Raw genomic sequence first — 23,414 nt, 5'->3', positions numbered from 1 at the left:
TGATGGGAGATCCAAGGAATTTCGAAAGGTCTATGTGCGCGGCAAATGTGTGACTTTTTCCCCCTCTGTAATAAATCAGTATCTGGGAAGAGCGGATGAAGAGCAACCTGAGCTTGAAGTGACTGACAATACAATCTGTCAAGTCATCACAGCAAAGCAAGTCCGAAAATGGCCTCTCAAAGGGAAGCTAGTAGCCAGCCAACTAAGTGTCAAGTATGCAATGCTGCACAAAGTTGGATCAGCCAACTGGGTACCCACTAACCACAAGTCAACTGTGTCTGTGGCATTAGGGAAGTTCATCTATGCAGTGGGAACCAAAGCTAAGGTGGACTATGGTGCCTACATATTTGATCAGACAATGAAGCATGCTGGGAGCTTCAGTGTAAAGGGTCCCATTGCCTTCCCCTCTCTAATATGTGGAATTGTGCTGAATCAATTTCCACACATCCTGACAGATAATGACTTTGTGAGGAGAAGGGAGAGTCCATTGGCTTTCAGCTACAAGCTGTTCCTGGGCAAGCATGTTCCGGACATTGTCGTGACATCGGGAGAGACTTCCAAAACTAGCCACCAACCTGACAAAGCTGATGTTATTGCAGTTCTCAAGGAAACCTGCAAAGAGCTGAGAGCTAGAAAGCATGCACTGGAACAGCTCATCTTGCAGCTGGAGTCTACTGCTGAGGACACGGATGGAGCTGAAGGGCAAATGGCTGAGGGGGAGGAAGAGGCCAGCTCTGAAGAGGAGGCTGATGAGGAGGCTGATGATGAGGCAGAGGAGTAATCCCTTTGTTGCTGTTTTTTTTCTGTTATGTGTGTAATTCATATTTCTTTTGTGGGTCTGTATATTAAAGTGTTGCTTTGGCAACATTTTTGACAAAAAGGGGGAGTGACAAGTGATACCCCAGGACAACAGAAGTTTACATTGTTAAACTTTAGTATTAAAACAGGTACCCTTTCATAACAGATTGAAGTTTTCCCTACTACAGCTGCTGTGTTTTGAAGTGTGTAGTTAACTTCTGTGTGCACACTGTTGTATGCCTCTGTGTGTTTGCTGATATGTGTGTGAAGTTTTTATTTAACTTCCCTCCCCCCTTGCAGCTGATGTTGAAGTTTAGGTGCAACTTCGAATATATGTGTGCTGCTATGTGAAGTTTTTATTTAACTTCCATGTGTGTGAGTGTGATGCCACTCTGAGTGTATTAGCTAGTTTTATTCTGCTGCCATGAACTCTGTTATGGGGATCAAAGTGTTTTAGCCAAAAATTTGCCAAAGGGGGAGTTTGTAGGTGTTTAATTGGCTGCATTGTATGGTAAAACACTAATGTCTTGACTGATGTCATGACATGTATATGTAACTACATTATAGTTACTGCAGGACTAGCTAACACAGGATTATTGAATGCTGTGACATTCATACCTGTCAACAGATACTAAGGAACAGAAGCTCTGTTAGAACTTAGTATTCATTTGCAGTCTGGTTATCAAGGAAGAACCAGACCTGGCATAAGGCCTACTGACTGAATGTCAAACTGGATGTTGTGACATTCATCATTAACAGCAGCTGGTGAAGATTAGGCAGAGTGGTGTTCTGCTATACTTCAGCATATTAGTTAGTTTGTTCTTCAAGAGAATTACAGAACTAACTTAAGGCCAATTGTGTAAATGTTAAGTTGGACACTTTGACATTTACTAATGTAAGCTGGTACTGTAGTATGGTCATATTGATCATGTACAGGTCAGCAGATTTGTACAGTCTGTTTTCTGGGAAAACAGACTCAGCATATGGACCTTGATGTCAAGCTGAATGTCGTGGCATTCATTCCTGACAGCATATGCTAAATTGTAGGTTGTTCAGTTTTCTGTTACAGCTTTCTCAGGCTATTCTTTAGGAAGTCAACAGCTTAGAGAAAATCCAGGAAATCAACAACCAAGCTACATTCAATGAACCTAACAAATAGCCTATTTGTTAGCAACCTAAATATTGAATTTGTGGGAACTTATGTGACCTAAAATTCAGGAAAATACAGGTGCAAAAGCCCAGGTGCTGCAATATAAAAAGGAAGGCATTCCTCCATTCAGTTTCGGGGATTTTGAGGCGTGAAGATTTAGTGTGTCCATCTTACTTCACTGCTGTATTTTTGTGAGTCTAGAATTAGACGTATCTTGTAAGCCAAGTCATTATCAAATAGATGATTGCTTTGGCATAGGGTGTTCATTGAGTTGTAAGTGTTGTGTCACTCGAAGCTTTTAAGCGTGAGTGCTGTGTATCTTGGTTTAAGCTGTGAAGCATAACCAAGAGTTGTTTTTGAAGTGTGACTTCAAAGTGTTTTTAATATCACTGAGGTGATTGAGGGGGAGTGAGTAGGAACTCTGATCTTAGGTTAAGATTGAAATTGCATTGGGTAGGGATTAAGTGATAAGTTGTAAACGGGTGAGTTTAGCTTTGAATTGATACTACTAATAGTGGATTTCCTCCCTGGCTTGGTAGCCCCCAGATGTAGGTCATGTTGGACTGAACTGGGTGAACAATTACTTGTGTTATTTACTGCACTTACAATTAAGTTCTGCATAATCCCTGTCTGTGCAGAATTGGATGTCATAACAACCAGTGTGACATCCAAAGTCTGATAACTAGAATTTCAAGTTGGCTTGAGACCCATTGATCGCTCGACTTTATGAGTCGAATTTGGGGTACAAACTGCAAGTGCACAGTTCTATCGCGTAGTTTTAAAAGATATCGATCCCACAGGGACTTATGAATCGATATACCGTTATCTAAGGTTACTTCGTAAAGCTAAGGTGAATAATGTTTGATTGTTTGGGGGAAAGCTAAAAACTAAACTAAGATCTAGATTAAATATCAATAAAGCGGATATCGGTATGTAGTTCGTCGTAATTAGGGAATCAATTCTTTGTCGGTTTCTTGGTTTTAAAATAAATCTTTTCAGTCGACTCTATTGATTAAAAGTTTTATCTCAAACTCTCGCTCTGTTGAATAAACCGTGATTTTATATTAATGTAGCTGTCACTTATAATTAAGTCAAAAAAACCATTTTTTGAAAGCAATACAGTCCATAGAAACTCTTTTCAAGAAAACACTGACCGTTTAAACACCCTTATCTCAAACTCTCGCTCTGTTGACTTAGGTTATATAATTAAATTCGAATGCTTAACTCTCGTCCTCACATTCAATCTTTAAAAATACTTTTTGGAAAAGATCGGAATTTAATTAACTCTAAAACTTGCTCTCGCCCTGATCTAGAATTAATGTCTAATTTACACTGTCCAGTTAAAACCTCAAACTCTCGCTCTATTGATTTTAACTTCTTTATGTCTTTTACTTTCGCAAAAACCTTTGTTATTAAACCTGTAAATTGAGACCGTAAAAAAGAGTGATTTTAATTTTAAACTTAATTTAACTGACTTAGTCTTGATTCCTTATTCCGCTTACTTTACATACCGATATCTAAGCGAATTAGCCAGACATGCTAAACAAACTAAAATACTTATCATGCATAAACAGACTCATCCCAGGCAGATAATATAAATAAATAATAAAACAAAGCATTAAATAATAATTAAAGAACCTGAATGAGTTAAACAATAGTCTTGAACACTCCACCACAAGCCGGTAGGATTTGTTCTTGGATTCTTCAATTAAGCAACAAATTAAAACGAAGTAAATAAAAAACTGGATTCTAACGTAAGGTTAGATCCGGTAAAAAGGTACACAATAGTTTCCGGTGTAGAAACTATTGTGCGAAAAGAATTAACTAAATGCTAAAAAGGAAAATAGAAATTGCAAGGGAAATAGTGTAGAACTCGTAAAAATAATAAAGAAACAATGCCTAAGCTGCTGGAAAAGAAAATATGCAAAAGCGAAAACGGCAAAAGAAAAATGTGGAAAAGCGTGGAACCCTTTTAGGTTTGGCAAGTGACTATTTATATTGGTGCCTTGAGTAACTGCTTCCGCTTCCAAAGGTCTTCAACGTGCAAAGTACTTAGGCGTGGACATCGGCTTCAACTTTCCCTCAACGCTCAACGTCTCTGAAGCATTTCTTGCGCCAAAAATGTAGGGGAATGGTGTGACGCTCGTCACACCATGTGTGACGTTCGTCACAGGAGTGTGCAAGGCGTGACGCTCGTCACGCCCTCTGTGACGTCCGTCACATGCACGGCACCTGCGTTTTATGCTTTGGGCTGGGCTTTGACATTTGGTTCATTTTCTCTCCTTTTTGCACCTCCTTTTCTTCCATTTTTACTTGTGCTTCAAAATAAGCCACCTGAGACAAATAGGAAGAAAATACCGCGTAATATCTAATAAAATGAAGTGAACTGAAATGAATAATAATAAAATTTAATTGAATTAAGTCCTAAAATATGATATAATTTCGTGTTATCAAACTCCCCCATACTTAGATCTTTGCTTGTCCTCAAGCAAAATTCAGTATAGAACTCGTTAAAGGTTTTAGCCAGGTAAAATTTCAAAACACACAACAATTCGTAATAGGTTGCAAGTGGATTTAGTTTAGAAGCAGCTTGAGTTTAATCTTGACATCAACAACCACCGTCACAACCTAGATAACCCTGCCTTATGCAAATCAGTTCAAGTACGCTATGATAGCTATCCTGGTTCCTTTACTCTTATTTCACCCGTTTTCATTCTAGCGAAATCACATTAAGCCCTTTATCTTTTCGCGCACATAGTGGAGTAACCGGTTAGTGATTATGATCCCCTTTAGCTAGAAGTTCTGGTACATAAGTCGGATAACTTCGTTATTCATCCCATTGCAAATTGCGGGGGATCGAACCGTAGTTCGCCCTACCAAGTTCAGTACCAGAAACCTGCTGAACCAACTTGTAATGGGTCTTTCATATTATGTTTTTTTTTGTATGATCTGCAACCTTTAGATTAAATGATCTGGTAAGGATCACCTAACTTAATTAGTGCATTTCCTGATATATATATATATATATTTTTTTTTTTTGTTACTTTGGGAATCATTCACTTATATTCATCGGCTCTCCGCGTAGTTTGCTATTAAGATGGTGCTGACTTCTCGTATAAACTACTCGGGGTTACTATAAAACTAAAAGTTCAAGGGATTGGTATAATAGGTACTTACCCTGATCTAACATGTTGAGGTTCTTAGAGTGTTTGGCGGTAGTAGTCTTTGTCTTGATTCGTCTCAAGATCGATAAGATGAGCAACCTTTATACTTATTGGGTGTTGAATTTTTTTTTTGTTGTGGCTCATGAAAATTTGAGGGAATAGATAATAGAAATTTGTTCACACTCGGGACTTAACTTAGAGTAATAGAATTTTTTTTTTTATATAAATAATAATAATTAAAATAGCAATGAAAAGAAAAGTACATACTTGAAGAAATGGAAATAGAAAGAACATGGTTTCCCCCCCATACTTAAATTAAACATTGTCCCCAATGTTTTAAGGAAATGAAATACAATATGGAAAAGGAAAATAAAGAAACTACAACTAAGGTTGCCTTCCGCCTCTGGTTCTTGGGCCAGGTGATCTCTGACTTAAGTCTAAGTCGTCGAACCTGCTGAACAACTCAGTAAACCGCTGGTCGGTTATGGCATTCCTAGCATCCTGTTGTTGTTGCATTTGACGCATCATTTGCATCATCTCGATATTCTGTGCCTGCATACCATCAATAGCATCCATGATGTCGTCGTTGGTTGCAGGCCTTCTTCGTCGGCGACGTTGGGAGGCGGGGCCAGTTGCATTACCGGAAGGATTGAGCGGGACTGAATGTTGTGTAGGAGGATGATCACCTTGCTCCATATCGTCAAACTCGTCTGTGGGCGGGTTTGTTTGTGAAGGCTCGGTGGCTTCGGGAGCGTTTAAATCATAGAGGTGGCGGTCGGGGTTTGTGACATCAGTTAGCGCGATATTTGGTAGAACAACGCTTGGGACTGCCTGGTTGTTCACCATAAGATAATATCCTCCGCCTACTCTATTCTTAATCAGGCGGCTGGATCGACAGTAGCTGATATCCATAGATAAGGGAGGTAGAGATTCTAAAGTTTGGAGTTTATCCCCTAGGTTTAGGCCAAGTGCTATGGTGGTAATTAATCCACCAATTATAAAAGGTTGCCGGCCTCTAGTACATAAGGTGCGGATATGATGAAATAGAAAGGAGGCGGCGTTTACCTTAGTATCCGGTTCGAAGACGCATTGGAGGAAGAATAGCTCCTTTGAGTTGACCTTGCTGTTGTTTGGTCTTCCAAAAACTGTGTTTTGCAGGATGCGGATAAAGTACCGGATAGTTGGGTTATGTATATGGGAAAGAAGGAGCTCTTCCCAGTTGTAGGCATCTATACCAGAAATTTTCTTGAAAAGGTCGAAAACGTCAACTGTGTTCCAGTTTGAGTTTGGAGGGATTCTGGGGTGTACCTGACCTTCTATGGGAAACTGTAGCATGGTACTCAATTGGTTTTGGGTTAAGGTGTACTCGGTGTTAAACATACGGAACGTTGCGGTACCGGTTAAAAATTCGTCTTCACCGGTGGGAGTGGTGTAGTCGTATGAACTTAAGAATTCTAAGGTTAGGGATAGGTAGGTGGGTTGATTATGAGTGCAAAGGAAGGTTAAGTCGGCTAGGCGGAGCATCCATTCGATACCTTGGAGTAATCCTAATTGTTGTAAACAAGTTAAATCGGGATACCTGGTGGAAACGACGCCTCGCTGTTGGAAACGCTCGAATTGCTCCCTTTGATAATTTTCATCTTCGGATCGGAAGATGATATTTCCGAAATTCTGATTTCCTGCCATTGTGATGAATGAATTTTGAAGGAGTGATTTGGAAAGAAAAGAAATGTATTTGATAGGAGAGAATGGTTTGTGGTGAACGAAGGAAGGTTTGGTGGATATTTATAGGAAAATAATTTGGAAGTTGGAAAGGAGGTGGTTGAAAAGTGAATGAATGTGGGTAAATGTGAATAAATGGGGAAGGTAAAAAGTTGAAGGGGTGTAACGTTCGTCTCCAACGGCTCCTTAACGTTCACCTAGTCTGAAGGGCGTTACGCTCGTCACAGGGGTGTGACGGTCGTAACAGGCTATTAGCGTGACGCCCGTGACAGAATGTGTGACGCTCGTCACACATTCCTTTTGGCAAGGCTTCAGCAGCGTTCTACAAAATTACTTTGGTAATGGATTTGTTTTTATTATTATTATTTTTTTGGTTGTTTGCTACTGATTGATTTATTTTGCAATTTAATTTTCTGCTGCATGCTTATTCTACTTTGTATAATAATAAGTCATAGGTAGCAACAGTAGAGAACATAATAGCTATTGCATAATAAAATTAAATAAATAGCTTCAATAAAATGATCATAATGTAATATTGGAAAAAAGAACAAAAGAAATGCGAAAAGGAAACAAATGCGAACATGAATTCAAATAACATTAATGAATAATCTAGCTTAAAACTAAATAACTAAGAAAACAAATAAATACTATCCATCTGCACGATCTCTGGCCGGAGGAGCAAAAGAGTTAACACGATGTAGCAACTCGTGAAACTGATCTGTCATACTGCTCATGTACCCTAGAACTTCGTGTCTCATGTCAGTAAATTCTTCTCTGAGGGCGTCTTGTTCTGACATCAAAGCTTCAATGGCGGTGTTGTAATCAGTTCCGGGCATATGATGCCGGAGGTCGGATACTGCTGATTCTTCGGTCTGAACAGGCTGAGGATGAGGGTCAATATCATAATAGCCAGATGGTGTCTGAGGGTCAGACTCAGTATAAGGGATCTGGTCATCATAAGTCTCATAGTCATCACAAATCTCATAGTCCTGGATGGATTCAGTGGATCTAGCAGGAGAGGGGGTTTCGTTCAGATTGTAGAGCCAGTTATTGCGGTTATGAACACTAGTCCTAGGATCGGGCATGGTGAATAGGCAAAGAACTTGGTTATCAATAATAAGCTCAAACTCGTCAGACCCTAGGTTTGCTATAAACATAGTGTTGAAGAGGAAGGGTATACTCATAGTAGTAATGCCACAAAAAGGCTTAGGTCAAGCATAGGCTGACGTAATCCAATAGCATTACCTATCATAGTTATCAAACCGCCTATTCTAATGGGTGCTCGCTCATCTTGGATAAGGTGGTCTAAATTAGCTAACATAAAAGTGGCACCGTTTACTGGACGGTTCTGGGAAGCACAAAATATGATGAAGAGTTCATCACGTGAAACTGAAGTACTGTTTGGCTTCTTCCCAAATAAAGTGTGGGTCAGGATCTTATGGAAATAGCGGAAGGCCGGGTTGTGTATGTTTCCAGAGAGAAACTCATGTTCCTCGGGCTCGTCATTTCCAGTCAATTTACCCCAAAAGTGTTCAAGTTCTCTATATTCAAAAAGTTCTTCCTGGCTTACTGTGAATGTGTCAAAGGAGGTAGGAAAACCCAAAAGGTTGGTAAAGTCTCTAATATTAAATTGGTACTCCATGTTGAACATTCTGAACTGGATAAAACCTCTGCTAATTCCTTTTCCATGGCTGGGTAGATAGATTAATGAGCTAAGGAATTCTAGTGTGAGTCTCCGGTAGGTGGTGAAATGTCTTAGGATAGGGGATGTCTCCCATCCTATCTGATTCAGCAAATACAGGACACTTTGTCTCAGTCCAAGGGCAGTCATAGCCCAATCATCAGCATATAAACTAGGTAGCATCTCTCTAGTGGCTAGTTCTTCAAACTTTTGTTTCTGAGCCATCCCTCTGAATTTGATACCCATACGACCACTATGTCCCATCTGGTTAGTGTTAGCTAGAGAAAAGAAAACATGAGTTTTAGTCAGGATTTGGCCAAATGCCGAAAGAAGAAAAAAAGTTATTATTAAATTAAGATAAATTAGGAATGAATACTAAGCAGAAATTAAAAGAATAATTAATGAAGAAATAGGAAGATAATAATAATAATAATATAAGGAAATAATATAATAATTGTGGGTTGTCTCCCACTAAGCGCTTTATTTAGATGTCGCAAGCTCGACAAAGAAACTGTTAAATATAATCTATTAATCCTGGAGGCATTTCGTCTAAGTGTAGGATTTGCGAATCTCCATTGGTTTCCGCATAGTGATAGTGTTTTAGACGTTGCCCGTTTACGGTGAACGGTTCAGTGGATTTGCCTTTAATTTCTATCGCTCCACTGGGAAAGATGTTAGTGATATGAAAAGGACCTGACCATCTGGATCGTAGTTTTCCCGGGAATAACTTTAGTCTAGAGTTAAATAAAAGGACTGCGTCGCCTTGCTTGAAGATTTTTCTTGATATACGCTTGTCATGCCATTGTTTTGTTCTTTCTTTATAGATTCTGGCATTTTCATAGGCGTCTCTTCTGAGTTCCTCTAATTCGTTTATGTCAAGGATTCTCTTTTCACCGGCGGCTTTATAGTTTAGATTCAGATTTCTAATAGCCCAATAGGCTTTATGTTCTAATTCTACCGGGAGGTGGCAGGATTTTCCATAAATGAGCTTAAATGGGGTCGTCCCTATGGGGGTTTATAAGCAGTTCGGTATGCCCACAAAGCTTCTGGTAATTTCAATGACCAGTCTTTCCTTGAATTGGCGACTGTTTTTTCTAGTATTTGCTTGATTTCTCTGTTAGATACTTCCACTTGTCCACTGGTCTGAGGGTGGTAAGGTGTCGCTATCCTATGTCTCACGCCATATTTAAACAATAGTTTTTCGAGTACCTTGGATATAAAGTGCGATCCACCATCACTGACTACTATTCTTGGGATGCCAAATCTCGGAAATATTATATTCTTAAAGAGTTTAGTTACTACTCGGGTGTCATTTGTTGGAGAAGCTATAGCTTCGATCCATTTTGATACGTAGTCAACTGCCACGAGTATGTATTTGTTACCGAAAGAGGATGGAAAAGGTCCCATGAAGTCTATTCCCCACACGTCGAAGATCTCTACTTCCAAAATACCTTTTTGTGGCATCTCGTCACGTCTAGATATGTTTCCTGTGCGTTGACATCTGTCACATTCCTTAATAGCCGCATGTACGTCCTTCCATATAGTTGGCCAATAAAAGCCGGCTTGTAGGATTTTAGAGCAGGTCTTGGATGTACTTGTGTGTCCACCATAAGGAGCGGAGTGGCAGTGTTGGATTATGTTTTTCACCTCTTCTTCGGGTATACATCGACGGAAAATACCATCGGGGCCCTTTTGAAAAGTAAGGGATCATCCCAGTAATAGTGTTTTATATCGTAGAAGAATCGTTTCTTCTGTTGGTAGGATAAGGTAGGTGGAACTATTCCGGCAGCTAAATAATTTACGAGATCAGCGTACCATGGTGTGACAGATATAGCTAAGGTGGTTTCTACTTGTTTGTCGGAGTTGTTCTCTTCCAAAGTAGCTATAAGTTTATCGTACGAGAAATCATCGTTAATTGAGGTTCTTTCCGGTTCAAGGTTCTCAAGTCTAGAGAGGTGGTCTGCTACTACGTTTTCAGTTCCTTTCTTGTCTTTGATTTCTAAATCGAACTCTTGTAGCAACAAGATCCATCTTAGGAGTCTAGGTTTAGCATCCTTTTTTGTTAAAAGGTACTTGATAGCAGCGTGATCAGTGTAAACTATTATTTTGGCTCCGACCAAGTAGGAACGAAATTTATCTAGCGCAAATACAACTGCTAGGAGTTCTTTCTCGGTAGTGGCATAATTCATTTGCGCTTCATCTAGGGTTCTACTTGCGTAATATATAACGTGAAGCTTTTTATCCTTTCGTTGTCCTAAAACAGCACCTACAGCATAATCGCTGGCATCACACATTATTTCGAATGGTTCATTCCAGTCGGGTGTCTGCATTATGGGTGCGGAGATCAATGCTTGCTTAAGCGCTTGAAATGCTTTTAAACAGTTATCGTCGAATATGAAATCAGCATCTTTCATCAATAGTCCGGTTAAAGGTTTAGTTATCTTAGAGAAGTCTTTGATGAATCGTCGGTAAAAACCGGCGTGTCCTAAGAAGCTTCGTACTTCTCTCACGGTTCTTGGGGGTTGAAGGTTTTCGATTACCTCTATTTTGGCTTTGTCTACTTCAATTCCTCTGTTCGAGATGATGTGTCCTAAAACAATTCCTTCTTGTACCATAAAATGGCACTTCTCCCAGTTAAGTACTAAGTTTACTTTTACACATCGCTCAAGAACTCTTTCTAGGTTTTCAAGGCATTCTTCAAAACTTTGTCCGTAGACGGAAAAGTCATCCATAAATACTTCCGTGATGTTTTCGAGAAAGTCGGCGAAAATTGCCATCATGCATCTTTGAAAGGTTGCGGGAGCATTACACAGGCCAAACGGCATTCGTCTATAAGCGAAGGTACCAAAAGGGCACGTAAACGTTGTCTTTTCTTGGTCATCAGGGTGAATTGGTATTTGAAAGAAGCCTGAATAACCGTCTAGATAACAGAAATGTGAATGTTTTGCTAATCGTTCTAACATCTGGTCAATGAATGGTAAAGGGAAATGATCTTTTCGGGTTGCTTTGTTTAGTTTCCTATAGTCAATGCATTCTCCATCCCGATTCGATTCGTTTAGTTATAGTTTCTCCCTTTTTTCGTTTTCAATAACGGTTATGCCTCCTTTCTTTGGTACTACGTGTACAGGACTAACCCATTTGCTATCAGATATAGGATATATAATGCCTGCTTCTAATAACTTGGTTATTTCCTTCTTTACTACCTCACTCAGGATCGGATTTAGTCTCCTCTGGTGTTCCCTAGAGGTTTTACAGTCTTCTTCTAGCATGATGCGGTGCATACAAATAGAAGGACTTATTCCTTTAAGATCGGTGATGTGGTAACCTAGTGCGGTTGGATACTTTCTTAAGATATGTAGGAGTTTTTCTGTTTCGAGTCTTCCTAGGTCTGCATTAACTATCACAGGTCGTTCAAGTTCTAAGTCTAGGAATTCATATCTCAGATTTTTGGGAAGTGTTTTCAGGTCAAGGGTTGTTTGTTAAGACATTGCGTCGGGTCCGTTGTTATTGCTAAACATTGGTTAGATCTGTCTTTTAAAAGATAGTCTGATGATTTGTCTTCTCCTAGCTCTGCTTCTTTTATGCATTCATCGATGATATCTATGAAGTAACATGTATCTTCTATTGCAGGTGCTTTCAAGAATTGAGAAAGAATGAACTCAATTTTCTCTTCACCTACTTCGAAGGTGAGTCGTCCTCGTTTTACGTCTATGATTGCACCGGCAGTTGCTAAGAACGGTCTTCCCAGTATAATGGGTGTAATATCATCTTCTCTAATGTCCATAATTGTAAAATCAGTTGGAATGTAGAATTGACCTATGCGTACGGGAACGTTTTCAAGAATTCCTACAGGATATTTGATGGAACGATCTGCTAGTTGCACAGACATTTTGGTTGGTCTTAATTCTCCCATTTCCAATTTCTTACATATGGATAAAGGCATAACGCTAATTCCGGCTCCTAAATCGCATAGGGCTTTGTCGATGACAAATTTTCCTATGTGACAGGGTATAGAGAAACTACCCGGATCCTTGAGTTTAGGAGGCATGTTTTGGATTATAGCGCTACATTCGGCAGGGAGTGTAACGGTTTCGCTATCTTCAAGTTTCCTCTTATTAGAAAGAATTTCTTTTAAGAATTTAGCATAGGAGGGCATCTGCGTAATAGCTTCGGTGAACGGAATTGTAACGTTTAATTGTTTAAGGAGATCAACAAATTTTCTAAATTGGCCCGCATCTTTGGTTTTAACAAGCCTTTGAGGGTAAGGGATAGGTGGTTTGTAAGGTGGTGGAGGTACATAAGGTTCCTTCTTTTGTGGTTTCCTTATTACTCTCTTCCTTTTCCTTAGGTTCACTTTCCTCAGTTGATTTCTTAGGGTTTTGGTTTTCTATCCTTGGATCAGACGGTCCTTCCACTTCCGTTCCACTTCTTAATATAATTGCATGAGCGTGGCTTCTCGGGTTAGGTTGGGGCTGTCCAGGGAATGTACCAGTTGGGGCAGCAGTAGGTGCTTGTTGTTGAGCTACTTGTGAAATTTGTGTTTCCAGCATTTTGTTATGGGTAGCCAAGGCATCTACTTTGCTTGCTAGTTGTTTAAGTTGTTCGCCAGTGTGTACATTCTGGTTTAAGAAATCTTTGTTGGTTTGTTGTTGGGAAGCTATAAAGTTTTCCATCATGATTTCCAAGTTGGATTTCCTAGGGGCGTTATTGTTAGGCATGGATGGGTTCGGTTTCTGATATCCCGGAGGTATAGCTGGGGCTTGATTTGGAGACTGTCCAGGTGCGTACAAAGCATTATTACTCTTATATGAAAAGTTTGGATGGTTCTTCCAATTTGAGTTATAGGTATTCGAGTAAGGGCTTCCTTGAGCATAGTTTACTTGCTCTGCTTGGATTCCTGTCAAGAGTTGACAATCCGTAGGAGTGTGACCTTGGATTCCACAGACCTCGCAATTCTGAGTTATAGCAACCACGGCGGTTGGAGGCGATACATTTAAACTTTCAATTTTCTGGACCAGAGCATCCACTTTTGCATTAACGTGATCAAGGTTACTTATCTCGTACATGCCAGTTTTCGTTTGAGGCTTTTCCACCATTGTTCGTTCGGTTCCCCACTGATAGTGGTTTTGGGCCATGCTTTCGATAAGCTGGTAGGCATCAGCATAAGGTTTGTTCATTAGTGCACCACCTGCAGCGGCGTCTATTGTTAACCTTGTGTTGTACAAGAGACCATTATAAAATGTGTGAATTACTAACCAGTCTTCCAAACCATGGTGTGGGCAAAGTCTCATCATGTCTTTGTATCTTTCCCATGCTTCGAAAAGAGACTCGTTGTCTTTCTGTTTAAATCCGTTTATCTGGGCTCTTAACATAGCTGTTTTGCTTGGCGGAAAGTATCGGGCAAGAAAAAATTTATTCAACTCGTTCCATGTGGTGACAGAGTTTGAAGGGAGAGACTGAAGCCATCTTCTAGCGCTATCTCTTAATGAGAAAGGAAAAAGACGAAGTCGAATTGCCTCCGAAGTGACACCATTAGCTTTAACAGTATCAGCGTATTGGACAAATACGGATAAATGAAGGTTTGGATCCTCGGTAGGATTTCCAGAGAATTGGTTCTGTTGCACAGCCTGCAACAGCGAAGGTTTAAGTTCGAAGTTGTTTGCTTCGATTGCGGGCGGAGCAATACTTGAATGCGGCTCATCTTGCGATGGAGCGGCGTAATCTCTAAGAGCACGAGCTGGTTCTGCCATCTCGGGTATCGAAGGAAAAAGGTTTTTGAAATCAGGAAGTTCTACAGGAGGGAGATTGTTTGCAGCACGATATTCCCGAATTCGTCGTAGGACTCGGAGATATAGTTCGATATCGTTGATTCGTAAATAGAGCGGTTCGCCTTGTGAGCGAGTGCGTGGCATACAAATCAACGAAAGAAAGAATAGAAGAAAAATAAACCTTAGTCTCTACAGTGTAACGGAAGAGTTACGATATCAACTAAATAAAAGTCCCCGGCAACGGCGCCAAAAACTTGATCGCGACTTTATGAGTCGAATTTGGGGTACAAACTGCAAGTGCACAGTTCTATCGCGTAGTTTTAAAAGATATCGATCCCACAGGGACTTATGAATCGATATACCGTTATCTAAGGTTACTTCGTAAAGCTAAGGTGAATAATGTTTGATTGTTTGGGGGAAAGCTAAAAACTAAACTAAGATCTAGATTAAATATTAATAAAGCGGATATCGGTATGTAGTTCGTCGTAATTAGGGAATCAATTCTTTGTCGGTTTCTTGGTTTTAAAATAAATCTTTTCAGTCGACTCTATTGATTAAAAGTTTTATCTCAAACTCTCGCTCTGTTGAATAAACCGTGATTTTATGTTAATGTAGCTGTCACTTATAATTAAGTCAAAAAAACCATTTTTTGAAAGCAATATAGTCCATAGAAACTCTTTTCAAGAAAACACTGACCGTTTAAACACCCTTATCTCAAACTCTCGCTCTGTTGACTTAGGTTATATAATTAAATTCGAATGCTTAACTCTCGTCCTCACATTCAATCTTTAAAAATACTTTTTGGAAAAGATCGGAATTTAATTAACTCTAAAACTTGCTCTCGCCCTGATCTAGAATTAATGTCTAATTTACACTGTCCAGTTAAAACCTCAAACTCTCGCTCTATTGATTTTAACTTCTTTATGTCTTTTACTTTCGCAAAAACCTTTGTTATTAAACCTGTAAATTGAGACCGTAAAAAAGAGTGATTTTAATTTTAAACTTAATTTAACTGACTTAGTCTTGATTCCTTATTCCGCTTACTTTACATACCGATATCTAAGCGAATTAGCCAGACATGCTAAACAAACTAAAATACTTATCATGCATAAACAGACTCATCCCAGGCAGATAATATAAATAAATAATAAAACAAAGCATTAAATAATAATTAAAGAACCTGAATGAGTTAAACAATAGTCTTGAACACTCCACCACAAGCCGGTAGGATTTGTTCTTGGATTCTTCAATTAAGCAACAAATTAAAACGAAGGAAATAAAAAACTGGATTCTAACGTAAGGTTAGATCCGGTAAAAAGGTACACAATAGTTTCCGGTGTAGAAACTATTGTGCAAAAAGAATTAACTAAATGCTAAAAAGGAAAATAGAAATTGCAAGGGAAATAGTGTAGAACTCGTAAAAATAATAAAGAAACAATGCCTAAGCTGCTGGAAAAGAAAATATGCAAAAGCGAAAACGGCAAAAGAAAAATGTGGAAAAGCGTGGAACCCTTTTAGGTTTGGCAAGTGGCTATTTATATTGGTGCCTTGAGTAACTGCTTCCGCTTCCAAAGGTCTTCAACGTGCAAAGTACTTAGGCGTGGACATCGGCTTCAACTTTCCCTCAACGCTCAACGTCTCTGAAGCGTTCCTTGCGCCAAAAATGTAGGGGAATGGTGTGACGCTCGTCACAGGAGTGTGCAAGGCGTGACGCTCGTCACGCCCTCTGTGACGTCCGTCACATGCACGACACCTGCGTTTTGTGCTTTGGGCTGGGCTTTGACATTTGGTTCATTTTCTCTCCTTTTTGCACCTCCTTTTCTTCCATTTTTACTTGTGCTTCAAAATAAGTCACCTGAGACAAATAGGAAGAAAATACCGCGTAATATCTAATAAAATGAAGTGAACTGAAATGAATAATAATAAAATTTAATTGAATTAAGTCCTAAAATATGATATAATTTCGTGTTATCAATCGGGCATGGTGAATAGGCAAAGAACTTGGTTATCAATAATAAGCTCAAACTCATCACTCCCTAGGTTTGCTATAAACAAAGTGTTGAAGAGGAAGGGTATACTCATAGTAGTAATGCCACAAAAAGGGCTTAAGTCAAGCATAGGCTGACGTAATCCAATAGCATTACCTATCATAGTTATCAAACCGCCTATTCGGATTGGTGCTCGCTCGTCTTGGATAAGGTGGTCCAAATTTGCTAACATAAAAGTGGCACCGTTTACTGGACGGTTCTGAGAAGTACAAAATATGATGAAGAGTTCATCACGTGAAACTGTGGTACTGTTTGGCTTCTTCCCAAATAAGGTGTGGGTCAGGATCTTATGGAAATAACAGAAGGCCGGGTTATGTATGTTTCCAGAGAGAAACTCATGTTCCTCGGGATCGTCATTTCCAGTCAAGTTACCCCAAAAGTGTTCAAGTTCTCTATATTCAAAAAGTTCCTCTTGGCTTACTGTGAATGTGTCAAAGGATGTAGGGAAGCCTAAAAGGTTGGTAAAATCTTGAATATTAAATTGGTACTCCATGTTAAACATTCTGAACTGTATAAAACCTCTGCTTATTCCTTTTCCATGGCTGGGTAGATAGATCAGAGAACTAAGGAATTCTAGAGTCAGTCTCCGGTAAGTGACAAATTGTCTACGGATAGGAGCAGTTTCCCACCCAATCTGATTCAGCAAATACAGGACACTTTGTCTTAGTCCAAGGGCAGTCATTGCCCAGTCATCAGCATACAGGCTAGGTAGCATCTCTCTCGTGACTAGTTCCTCAAACTTTTGTTTCTGAGCCGTTCCTCTGAATTTGATACCCATACGATCAATATGTCCCATCAGGTTAGTGTTAGCTAGAGAAAAGAAAAACAAGAGTTTTAGTCAGGATTTGGCCAAATGCCGAAAGAAGATAAAAGTTTTTAATAAATTAAAATAAATTAAGAATGAATACTAAACAGAAAAGAATAATTAAGGAGAAAATAGAAAAATAATAATAATAGAATAAGGAAATAAAATAATTTGTGGGTTGTCTCCCACTAAGCGCTTTGTTTAATGTCGCAAGCTCGACATAAAAACAATCAATTATAATCTATAGTTTCTGGAGGCATTTCGTCTAAGTGCAAGACTTGCGAATCTTCATTGTTTTCTGCATAGTGATAATGTTTTAGACGTTGCCCGTTTACGGTAAATGGTTCCATAGATTTGCCTTTAATTTCTACTGCTCCACTGGGAAAAACATTGGTGATTTGAAAAGGACCTGACCATCTAGATCGTAGTTTTCCCGGAAATAACTTTAATCTGGAGTTAAATAAAAGGACTGTATCGCCTTGTTTGAAGATTTTCCTTGATATGCGCTTGTCATGCCATTGTTTTGTTCTTTCTTTGTAAATTCTGGCATTTTCGTAAGCGTCTCTTCTGAGTTCCTCTAATTCGCTTATATCAAGGATTCTCTTTTCACCGGCGGCTTTATAGTTTAAATTTAGATTTTTAATAGCCCAATAGGCTTTATGTTCTAATTCTACCGGGAGGTGACAGGATTTTCCATAAATTAGCTTAAATGGGGTTGTCCCTATGGGTGTTTTGTAAGCAGTTCGGTATGCCCATAAAGCTTCTGGTAATTTCAATGACCAGTCTTTCCTTGAAGTGGGGACTGTTTTTTCTAGTATTTGTTTGATTTCTCTGTTAGATACTTCCACTTGCCCACTGGTTTGAGGGTGGTAAGGTGTCGCTACTCTATGTTTTACGCCATACTTAAGCAGTAGTTTTTCGAGTACTTTGGATATGAAATGCGATCCACCATCACTGACAACTATTCTTGGGACACCAAACCTTGGAAATATTATATTCTTAAAGAGTCTAGTTACTACTCGTGTGTCGTTTGTTGGGGAAGCTATAGCTTCAATCCATTTTGATACGTAGTCAACTGCCACGAGTATGTATTTGTTACCGAAAGAGGATGGAAAAGGTCCCACGAAGTCTATTCCCCACACGTCGAAAATCTCGACTTCCAAAACGCCCTTTTGTGGCATCTCGTCACGTCTCGATATGTTTTTTTGTGCGTTGACATCTGTCACATTTCTTAATAGTTGCATGTACATCCTTCCATATACTTGGCCAATAAAAACCGGCTTGTAGGATTTTAGAGCAGGTCTTGGATGTACTTGCGTGTCCACCATAAGGAGCGGAGTGAAAGTGTTGGATTATACTTTCTACCTCTTCTTCGGGTATACACCGACGGAAAATACCATCGGGACCTCTTTTAAAAAGTAAGGGGTCATCCCAGTAATAATGTTTTATATCGTAGAAGAATCGTTTCTTCTGTTGGTAGGATAAGGTAGATGGAACTATTCCGGCGGCTAAATAATTGACGAGGTCAGCGTACCACGGTGTAACAGATATTGCTAAGGTAGTTTCTACCTGTTTATCAGCGTTGTTTTCTTCTAAAGTAGCTATAAGCTTATCGTACGAGAAATCATCGTTAATTGCTGTTCTCTCCGGTTCAAGGTTCTCAAGTCTAGAGAGGTGATCTGCTACTACGTTTTCAGTTCCTTTCTTGTCTTTGATTTCCAAATTGAACTCTTGTAGTAACAGGATCCACCTTAGGAGTCTAGGTTTTGCATCCTTTTTAGTTAAGAGGTATTTGATAGCGGCGTGGTCAGTGTAGATGATTATTTTGGCTCCGACTAAGTAAGAACGAAATTTATCTAGCGCAAACACGTCTGCTAGAAGTTCTTTCTCGGTTGTGGCGTAATTCGTTTGTGCTTCATCTAGAGTTCTACTTGCGTAATATATAACATGAAGCTTTTTATCTTTTCGTTGTCCTAAAACAGCACCTACAGCGTAATCGCTGGCATCACACATTATTTCGAATGGTTCATTCCAATCTGGTGTCTGCATTATGGGTGCAGAGATCAGTGCTTGTTTAAGCGTTTGAAATGCTTCTAAACATTTATTGTCGAATATGAACTCAGCATCTTTCATCAATAATCCGGTCAACGGTTTAGTTATTTTAGAGAAGTCTTTAATGAATCGTCGGTAAAAACCGGCATGTCCTAAGAAGCTTCGTACTTCTCTCACAGTCTTCGGAGGTTGAAGGTTTTCGATTACCTCTATTTTGGCCTTGTCTACTTCAATTCCTCTATTTGAGATGATGTGTCCTAAAACAATTCCTTCTTGTACCATAAAGTGGCATTTTTCCCAATTAAGTACTAGGTTTACTTTTACACATCGCTCTAGAACTTTCTCTAGGTTTTCAAGACATTCTTCAAAGTTTTGTCCGCATACGGAAAAGTCATCCATAAATACTTCCATGATGTTTTCTAGGAAATCGGCGAATATTGCCATCATGCATCTTTGGAAAGTTGCAGGAGCATTACACAAGCCAAACGACATTCGTCTATAAGCGAAGGTACCAAAAGGGCACGTGAACGTTGTCTTTTCTTGGTCATCAGGGTGAATTGGTATTTGAAAGAAACCTGAGTACCCGTCTAGATAGCAGAAGTGTGAATGTTTTGCTAATCGTTCTAACATCTGGTCAATGAATGGTAAGGGGAAATGGTCTTTTCGGGTTGCTTTGTTTAGTTTCCTATAGTCAATGCACATTCTCCATCCCGATTCGATTCGTTTGGTTATAGTTTCTCCTTTTTCATTTTCAATGACTGTTATACCTCCTTTCTTTGGTACTACGTGTACAGGACTAACCCATTTGCTATCAGATATAGGATATACGATACCTTCCTCTACTAACTTGGTTATTTCCTTCTTCACTACTTCACTTAGGATCGGGTTTAGTCTTCTCTGGTGTTCCCTAGAAGTTTTACAGTCTTCTTCTAACATGATGCGGTGCATACAAATAGAATGACTTATTCCTTTAAGATCGGTGATGTTGTAACCTAGTGCGGTTGGATATTTTCTTAAGATATGCAGGAGTTTTTCTGTTTCGAGTCTTCCTAGGTCAGCATTAACTATCACTGGTCGTTCAAGCTCTAAGTCTAGGAATTCATATCTCAGATTCTTGGGAAGTGTTTTCAGGTCTAAGGTTGGTTTCTTAAGGCATTGCGTAGGGTCCGGTGTTATTGCTAAACATTGGTTAAGTTTGTCTTCTACAAGGTAGTCAGATGATTTGTCTTTTTCTAACTCCGTTTCTTTTATGCATTCATCGATGATATCCATGAAGTAACATGTATCTTCTATTGCAGGTGCTTTCAAAAATTGGGAAAGAATGAACTCAATTTTCTCTTCTCCTACTTCGAAAGTGAGTCGTCCTCGCTTTACGTCTATGATTGCACCGGCGGTTGCTAAGAACGGTCTTCCCAGTATAATGGGTGTAACTTCATCTTCCCTAATATCCATAATTATAAAATCAGTTGGAATGTAGAATTGACCTATGCGCACTGGAACGTTTTCAAGAATTCCTACAGGATATTTTACGAAACGATCTGCTAGTTGCACAGACATTTTAGTTGGTCTTAATTCTCCCATTTCAAGTCTTTTGCATATGGATAAAGGCATAACACTAATACCGGCTCCTAAATCGCATAAGGCTTTGTCAATGACAAATTTTCCTATGTGACAGGGTATAGAGAAACTACCTGGGTCTTTAAGTTTAGGAGGCATATTTTGTATTATAGCACTACATTCAGCAGTAAGTGTGACGGTTTCGATATCTTCAAGTTTTCTTTTATTAGAAAGAATTTCTTTTAAAAACTTGGCATATGAGGGCATTTGCGTAATAGCTTCTGTAAACGGAATAGTGATGTTTAATTGTTTTAGTAGGTCGACAAATTTTTTAAATTGGCCCGCATCTTTGGTTTTAACAAGCCTTTAAGGATAAGGGATCGGTGGTTTATAAGGTGGAGGAGGTACATAAGGTTCCTTCTTTTCTACGGTTTCCTTATTACTCTCTGCCTTTTCCTTAGGTTCACTTTCTTCAGTTGACCTTTCAGAGTTTTGGTTTTCTATCCTTGGGTCAGACGGTCCTTCCACTTCCGTTCCACTTCTCAGTATAATTGCATGAGCGTGGCTTCTTGGATTAGGTTGGGGTTGGCCAGGAAATGTACCAGTTGGGGCAGCGGTAGGCGTTTGTTGTTGAGCTACTTGTGATATTTGCGTTTCCAGCATTTTGTTATGAGTAGCCAGGGTATCTACTTTACTTGCTAGTTGTTTAATTTGTTCGCCAGTGTGTACATTCTGGTTTAAGAAGTCTTTATTGGTTTGCTGTTGAGAAGCTATAAAGTTTTCCATCATGATTTCCAAGTTGGATTTCCTAGGGGCGTTATTGTTTGATGGAGATGGGGTCGGCTTCTGATATCCCGGAGGTATAGCTGGGGCTTGATTTGGAGATTGTCCAGGTGCGTATAGAGCATTATTACTCTTATACGAAAAATTTGGATGATTCTTCCAATTTGAGTTATAGGTATGCGAATAGGGGCTTCCTTGAGCATAGTTTACTTGCTCCGCTTGGATTCCTGTTAGGAGTTGACAATCTGCAGGAGTGTGACCTTGGATTCCACAGACTTCGCAATTCTGAGTTATGGCGACTACGGTGGCTGGAGGTGATACATTTAAACTTTCAATTTTCTGGACCAGAGCATCCACTTTTGCATTAACATGATCAAGGTTACTTATCTCGTACATGCCAGTTTTCGTTTGAGGTTTTTCCACCATTGTTCGTTCGGTTCCCCACTGATAGTGGTTTTGAGCCATGCTTTCGATAAGTTGGTAGGCGTCAGCATAAGGTTTGTTCATTAGCGCACCACCTGCGGCGGCGTCTATTGTTAACCTTGTGTTGTACAGGAGACCATTATAGAATGTATGAATTACTAACCAGTCTTCTAAACCATGGTGTGGACAAAGTCTCATCATGTCTTTGTATCTTTCCCATGCTTCGAAAAGAGACTCGTTATCTTTCTGTTTAAATCCATTTATTTGGGCTCTTAACATAGCTGTTTTGCTTGGCGGAAAATATCGAGCAAGAAAAACTTTCTTCAACTCGTTCCATGTGGTGACTGAGTTGGAAGGAAGAGATTGAAGCCATCTTCTAGCGCTATCTCTTAGTGAGAAAGGAAAAAGACGAAGTCGAATTGCCTCTGAAGTGACACCATTAGCTTTAACAGTATCAGCGTATTGGACAAATACGGATAAATGAAGGTTAGGATCCTCGGTAGGATTCCCAGAGAATTGGTTCTGTTGCACTGCCTGTAACAGTGAAGGTTTGAGTTCAAAGTTATTTGCTTCGATTGCGGGTGGAGCAATACTTGAATGCGGTTTATCTTGCGATGGAGCGGCGTAATCTCTAAGAGCACGAGCTGGTTCTGCCATCTCGGGTATCGAAGGGAAAATATTTTTGAAATCAGGAAGTTCTACAGGAGGGAGATTGTTTGCAGCACGATATTCCCGAATTCGTCGTAAGACTCAGAGATATAGTTCGATATCGTTGATTCGTAAGTAATACGGTTCACCTTGTGAGCGAGTGTGTGGGATACAAGTCTTTATTCATTTTCCATTATTCATACCATTTAACTTGTTTATTTTAATGTTATTTTCACTTGCTCACTTGAGACATACTTTGTGATTATATTGTGATTGTATATACTTATTTGTATTTGTGGTCCTTTGACTTTAATGTACATAATAACAACAAAAACCCTAAAAGACATTCGTGTGGGCTGTTGGATTTGATCTGAGACATTGGACTTAGAATTAGGCAACACTCCTATGCAAAAAGGACTTGGCCAATGCCAACTTTCATGAAACCAAGTGCTTGTGAATTGAAACTTCATCTGAAGCAAATATTGAAGATCCATTTGAGTTCATCTGCTACATGGTCTTACTGAAGCTATTACTTTGAACCTGTGTCTAATGCTTATCTCTGATTTCATCTGATACATGGAAGTTATGAAAAAGATCATGGAGTTTCTAAGCTTGGATGTGGCTATCTTTATTTGGTGCCTTGTTCTTCATCTTGATATTTGTGTATTTATATTGCTTGATTCTAAAGTCCAAGGGAAATTTGGGTTTCTATATGACATTCTTGTCTATTGGATTGCAACCCATTGGTCAGATCTTTTCAACTCTTAACTTTTAATTTTTGCTTAGGATTAGTCTCTTCATCTCCTCCCACTTCT

General features: G+C 39.4%; 1 non-coding gene and 1 pseudogene across 1 annotated transcript; both read left to right on the top strand.

Annotated features, from left to right (window-relative positions):
- The first annotated feature begins 13,780 nt into the window (after window positions 1-13,780).
- LOC127116373 (uncharacterized) lies at window positions 13,781-13,880 on the top strand (annotated as a pseudogene).
- Window positions 13,881-22,123: 8,243 nt separating this feature from the next.
- Window positions 22,124-22,230, top strand: LOC127116096 (small nucleolar RNA R71). The gene has a single exon (XR_007801080.1). It is a non-coding gene; the product is annotated as a small nucleolar RNA R71 (small nucleolar RNA).
- Window positions 22,231-23,414: the final 1,184 nt, after the last annotated feature.

Source organism: Lathyrus oleraceus, chromosome 1 (assembly GCF_024323335.1).
Source record: "Lathyrus oleraceus cultivar Zhongwan6 chromosome 1, CAAS_Psat_ZW6_1.0, whole genome shotgun sequence".
Taxonomy (NCBI): Eukaryota; Viridiplantae; Streptophyta; class Magnoliopsida; order Fabales; family Fabaceae; genus Lathyrus; species Lathyrus oleraceus.
The sequence above is the reverse complement of the archived record's forward strand: the minus strand, read 5'-3'. Positions and strand labels throughout refer to the sequence as shown.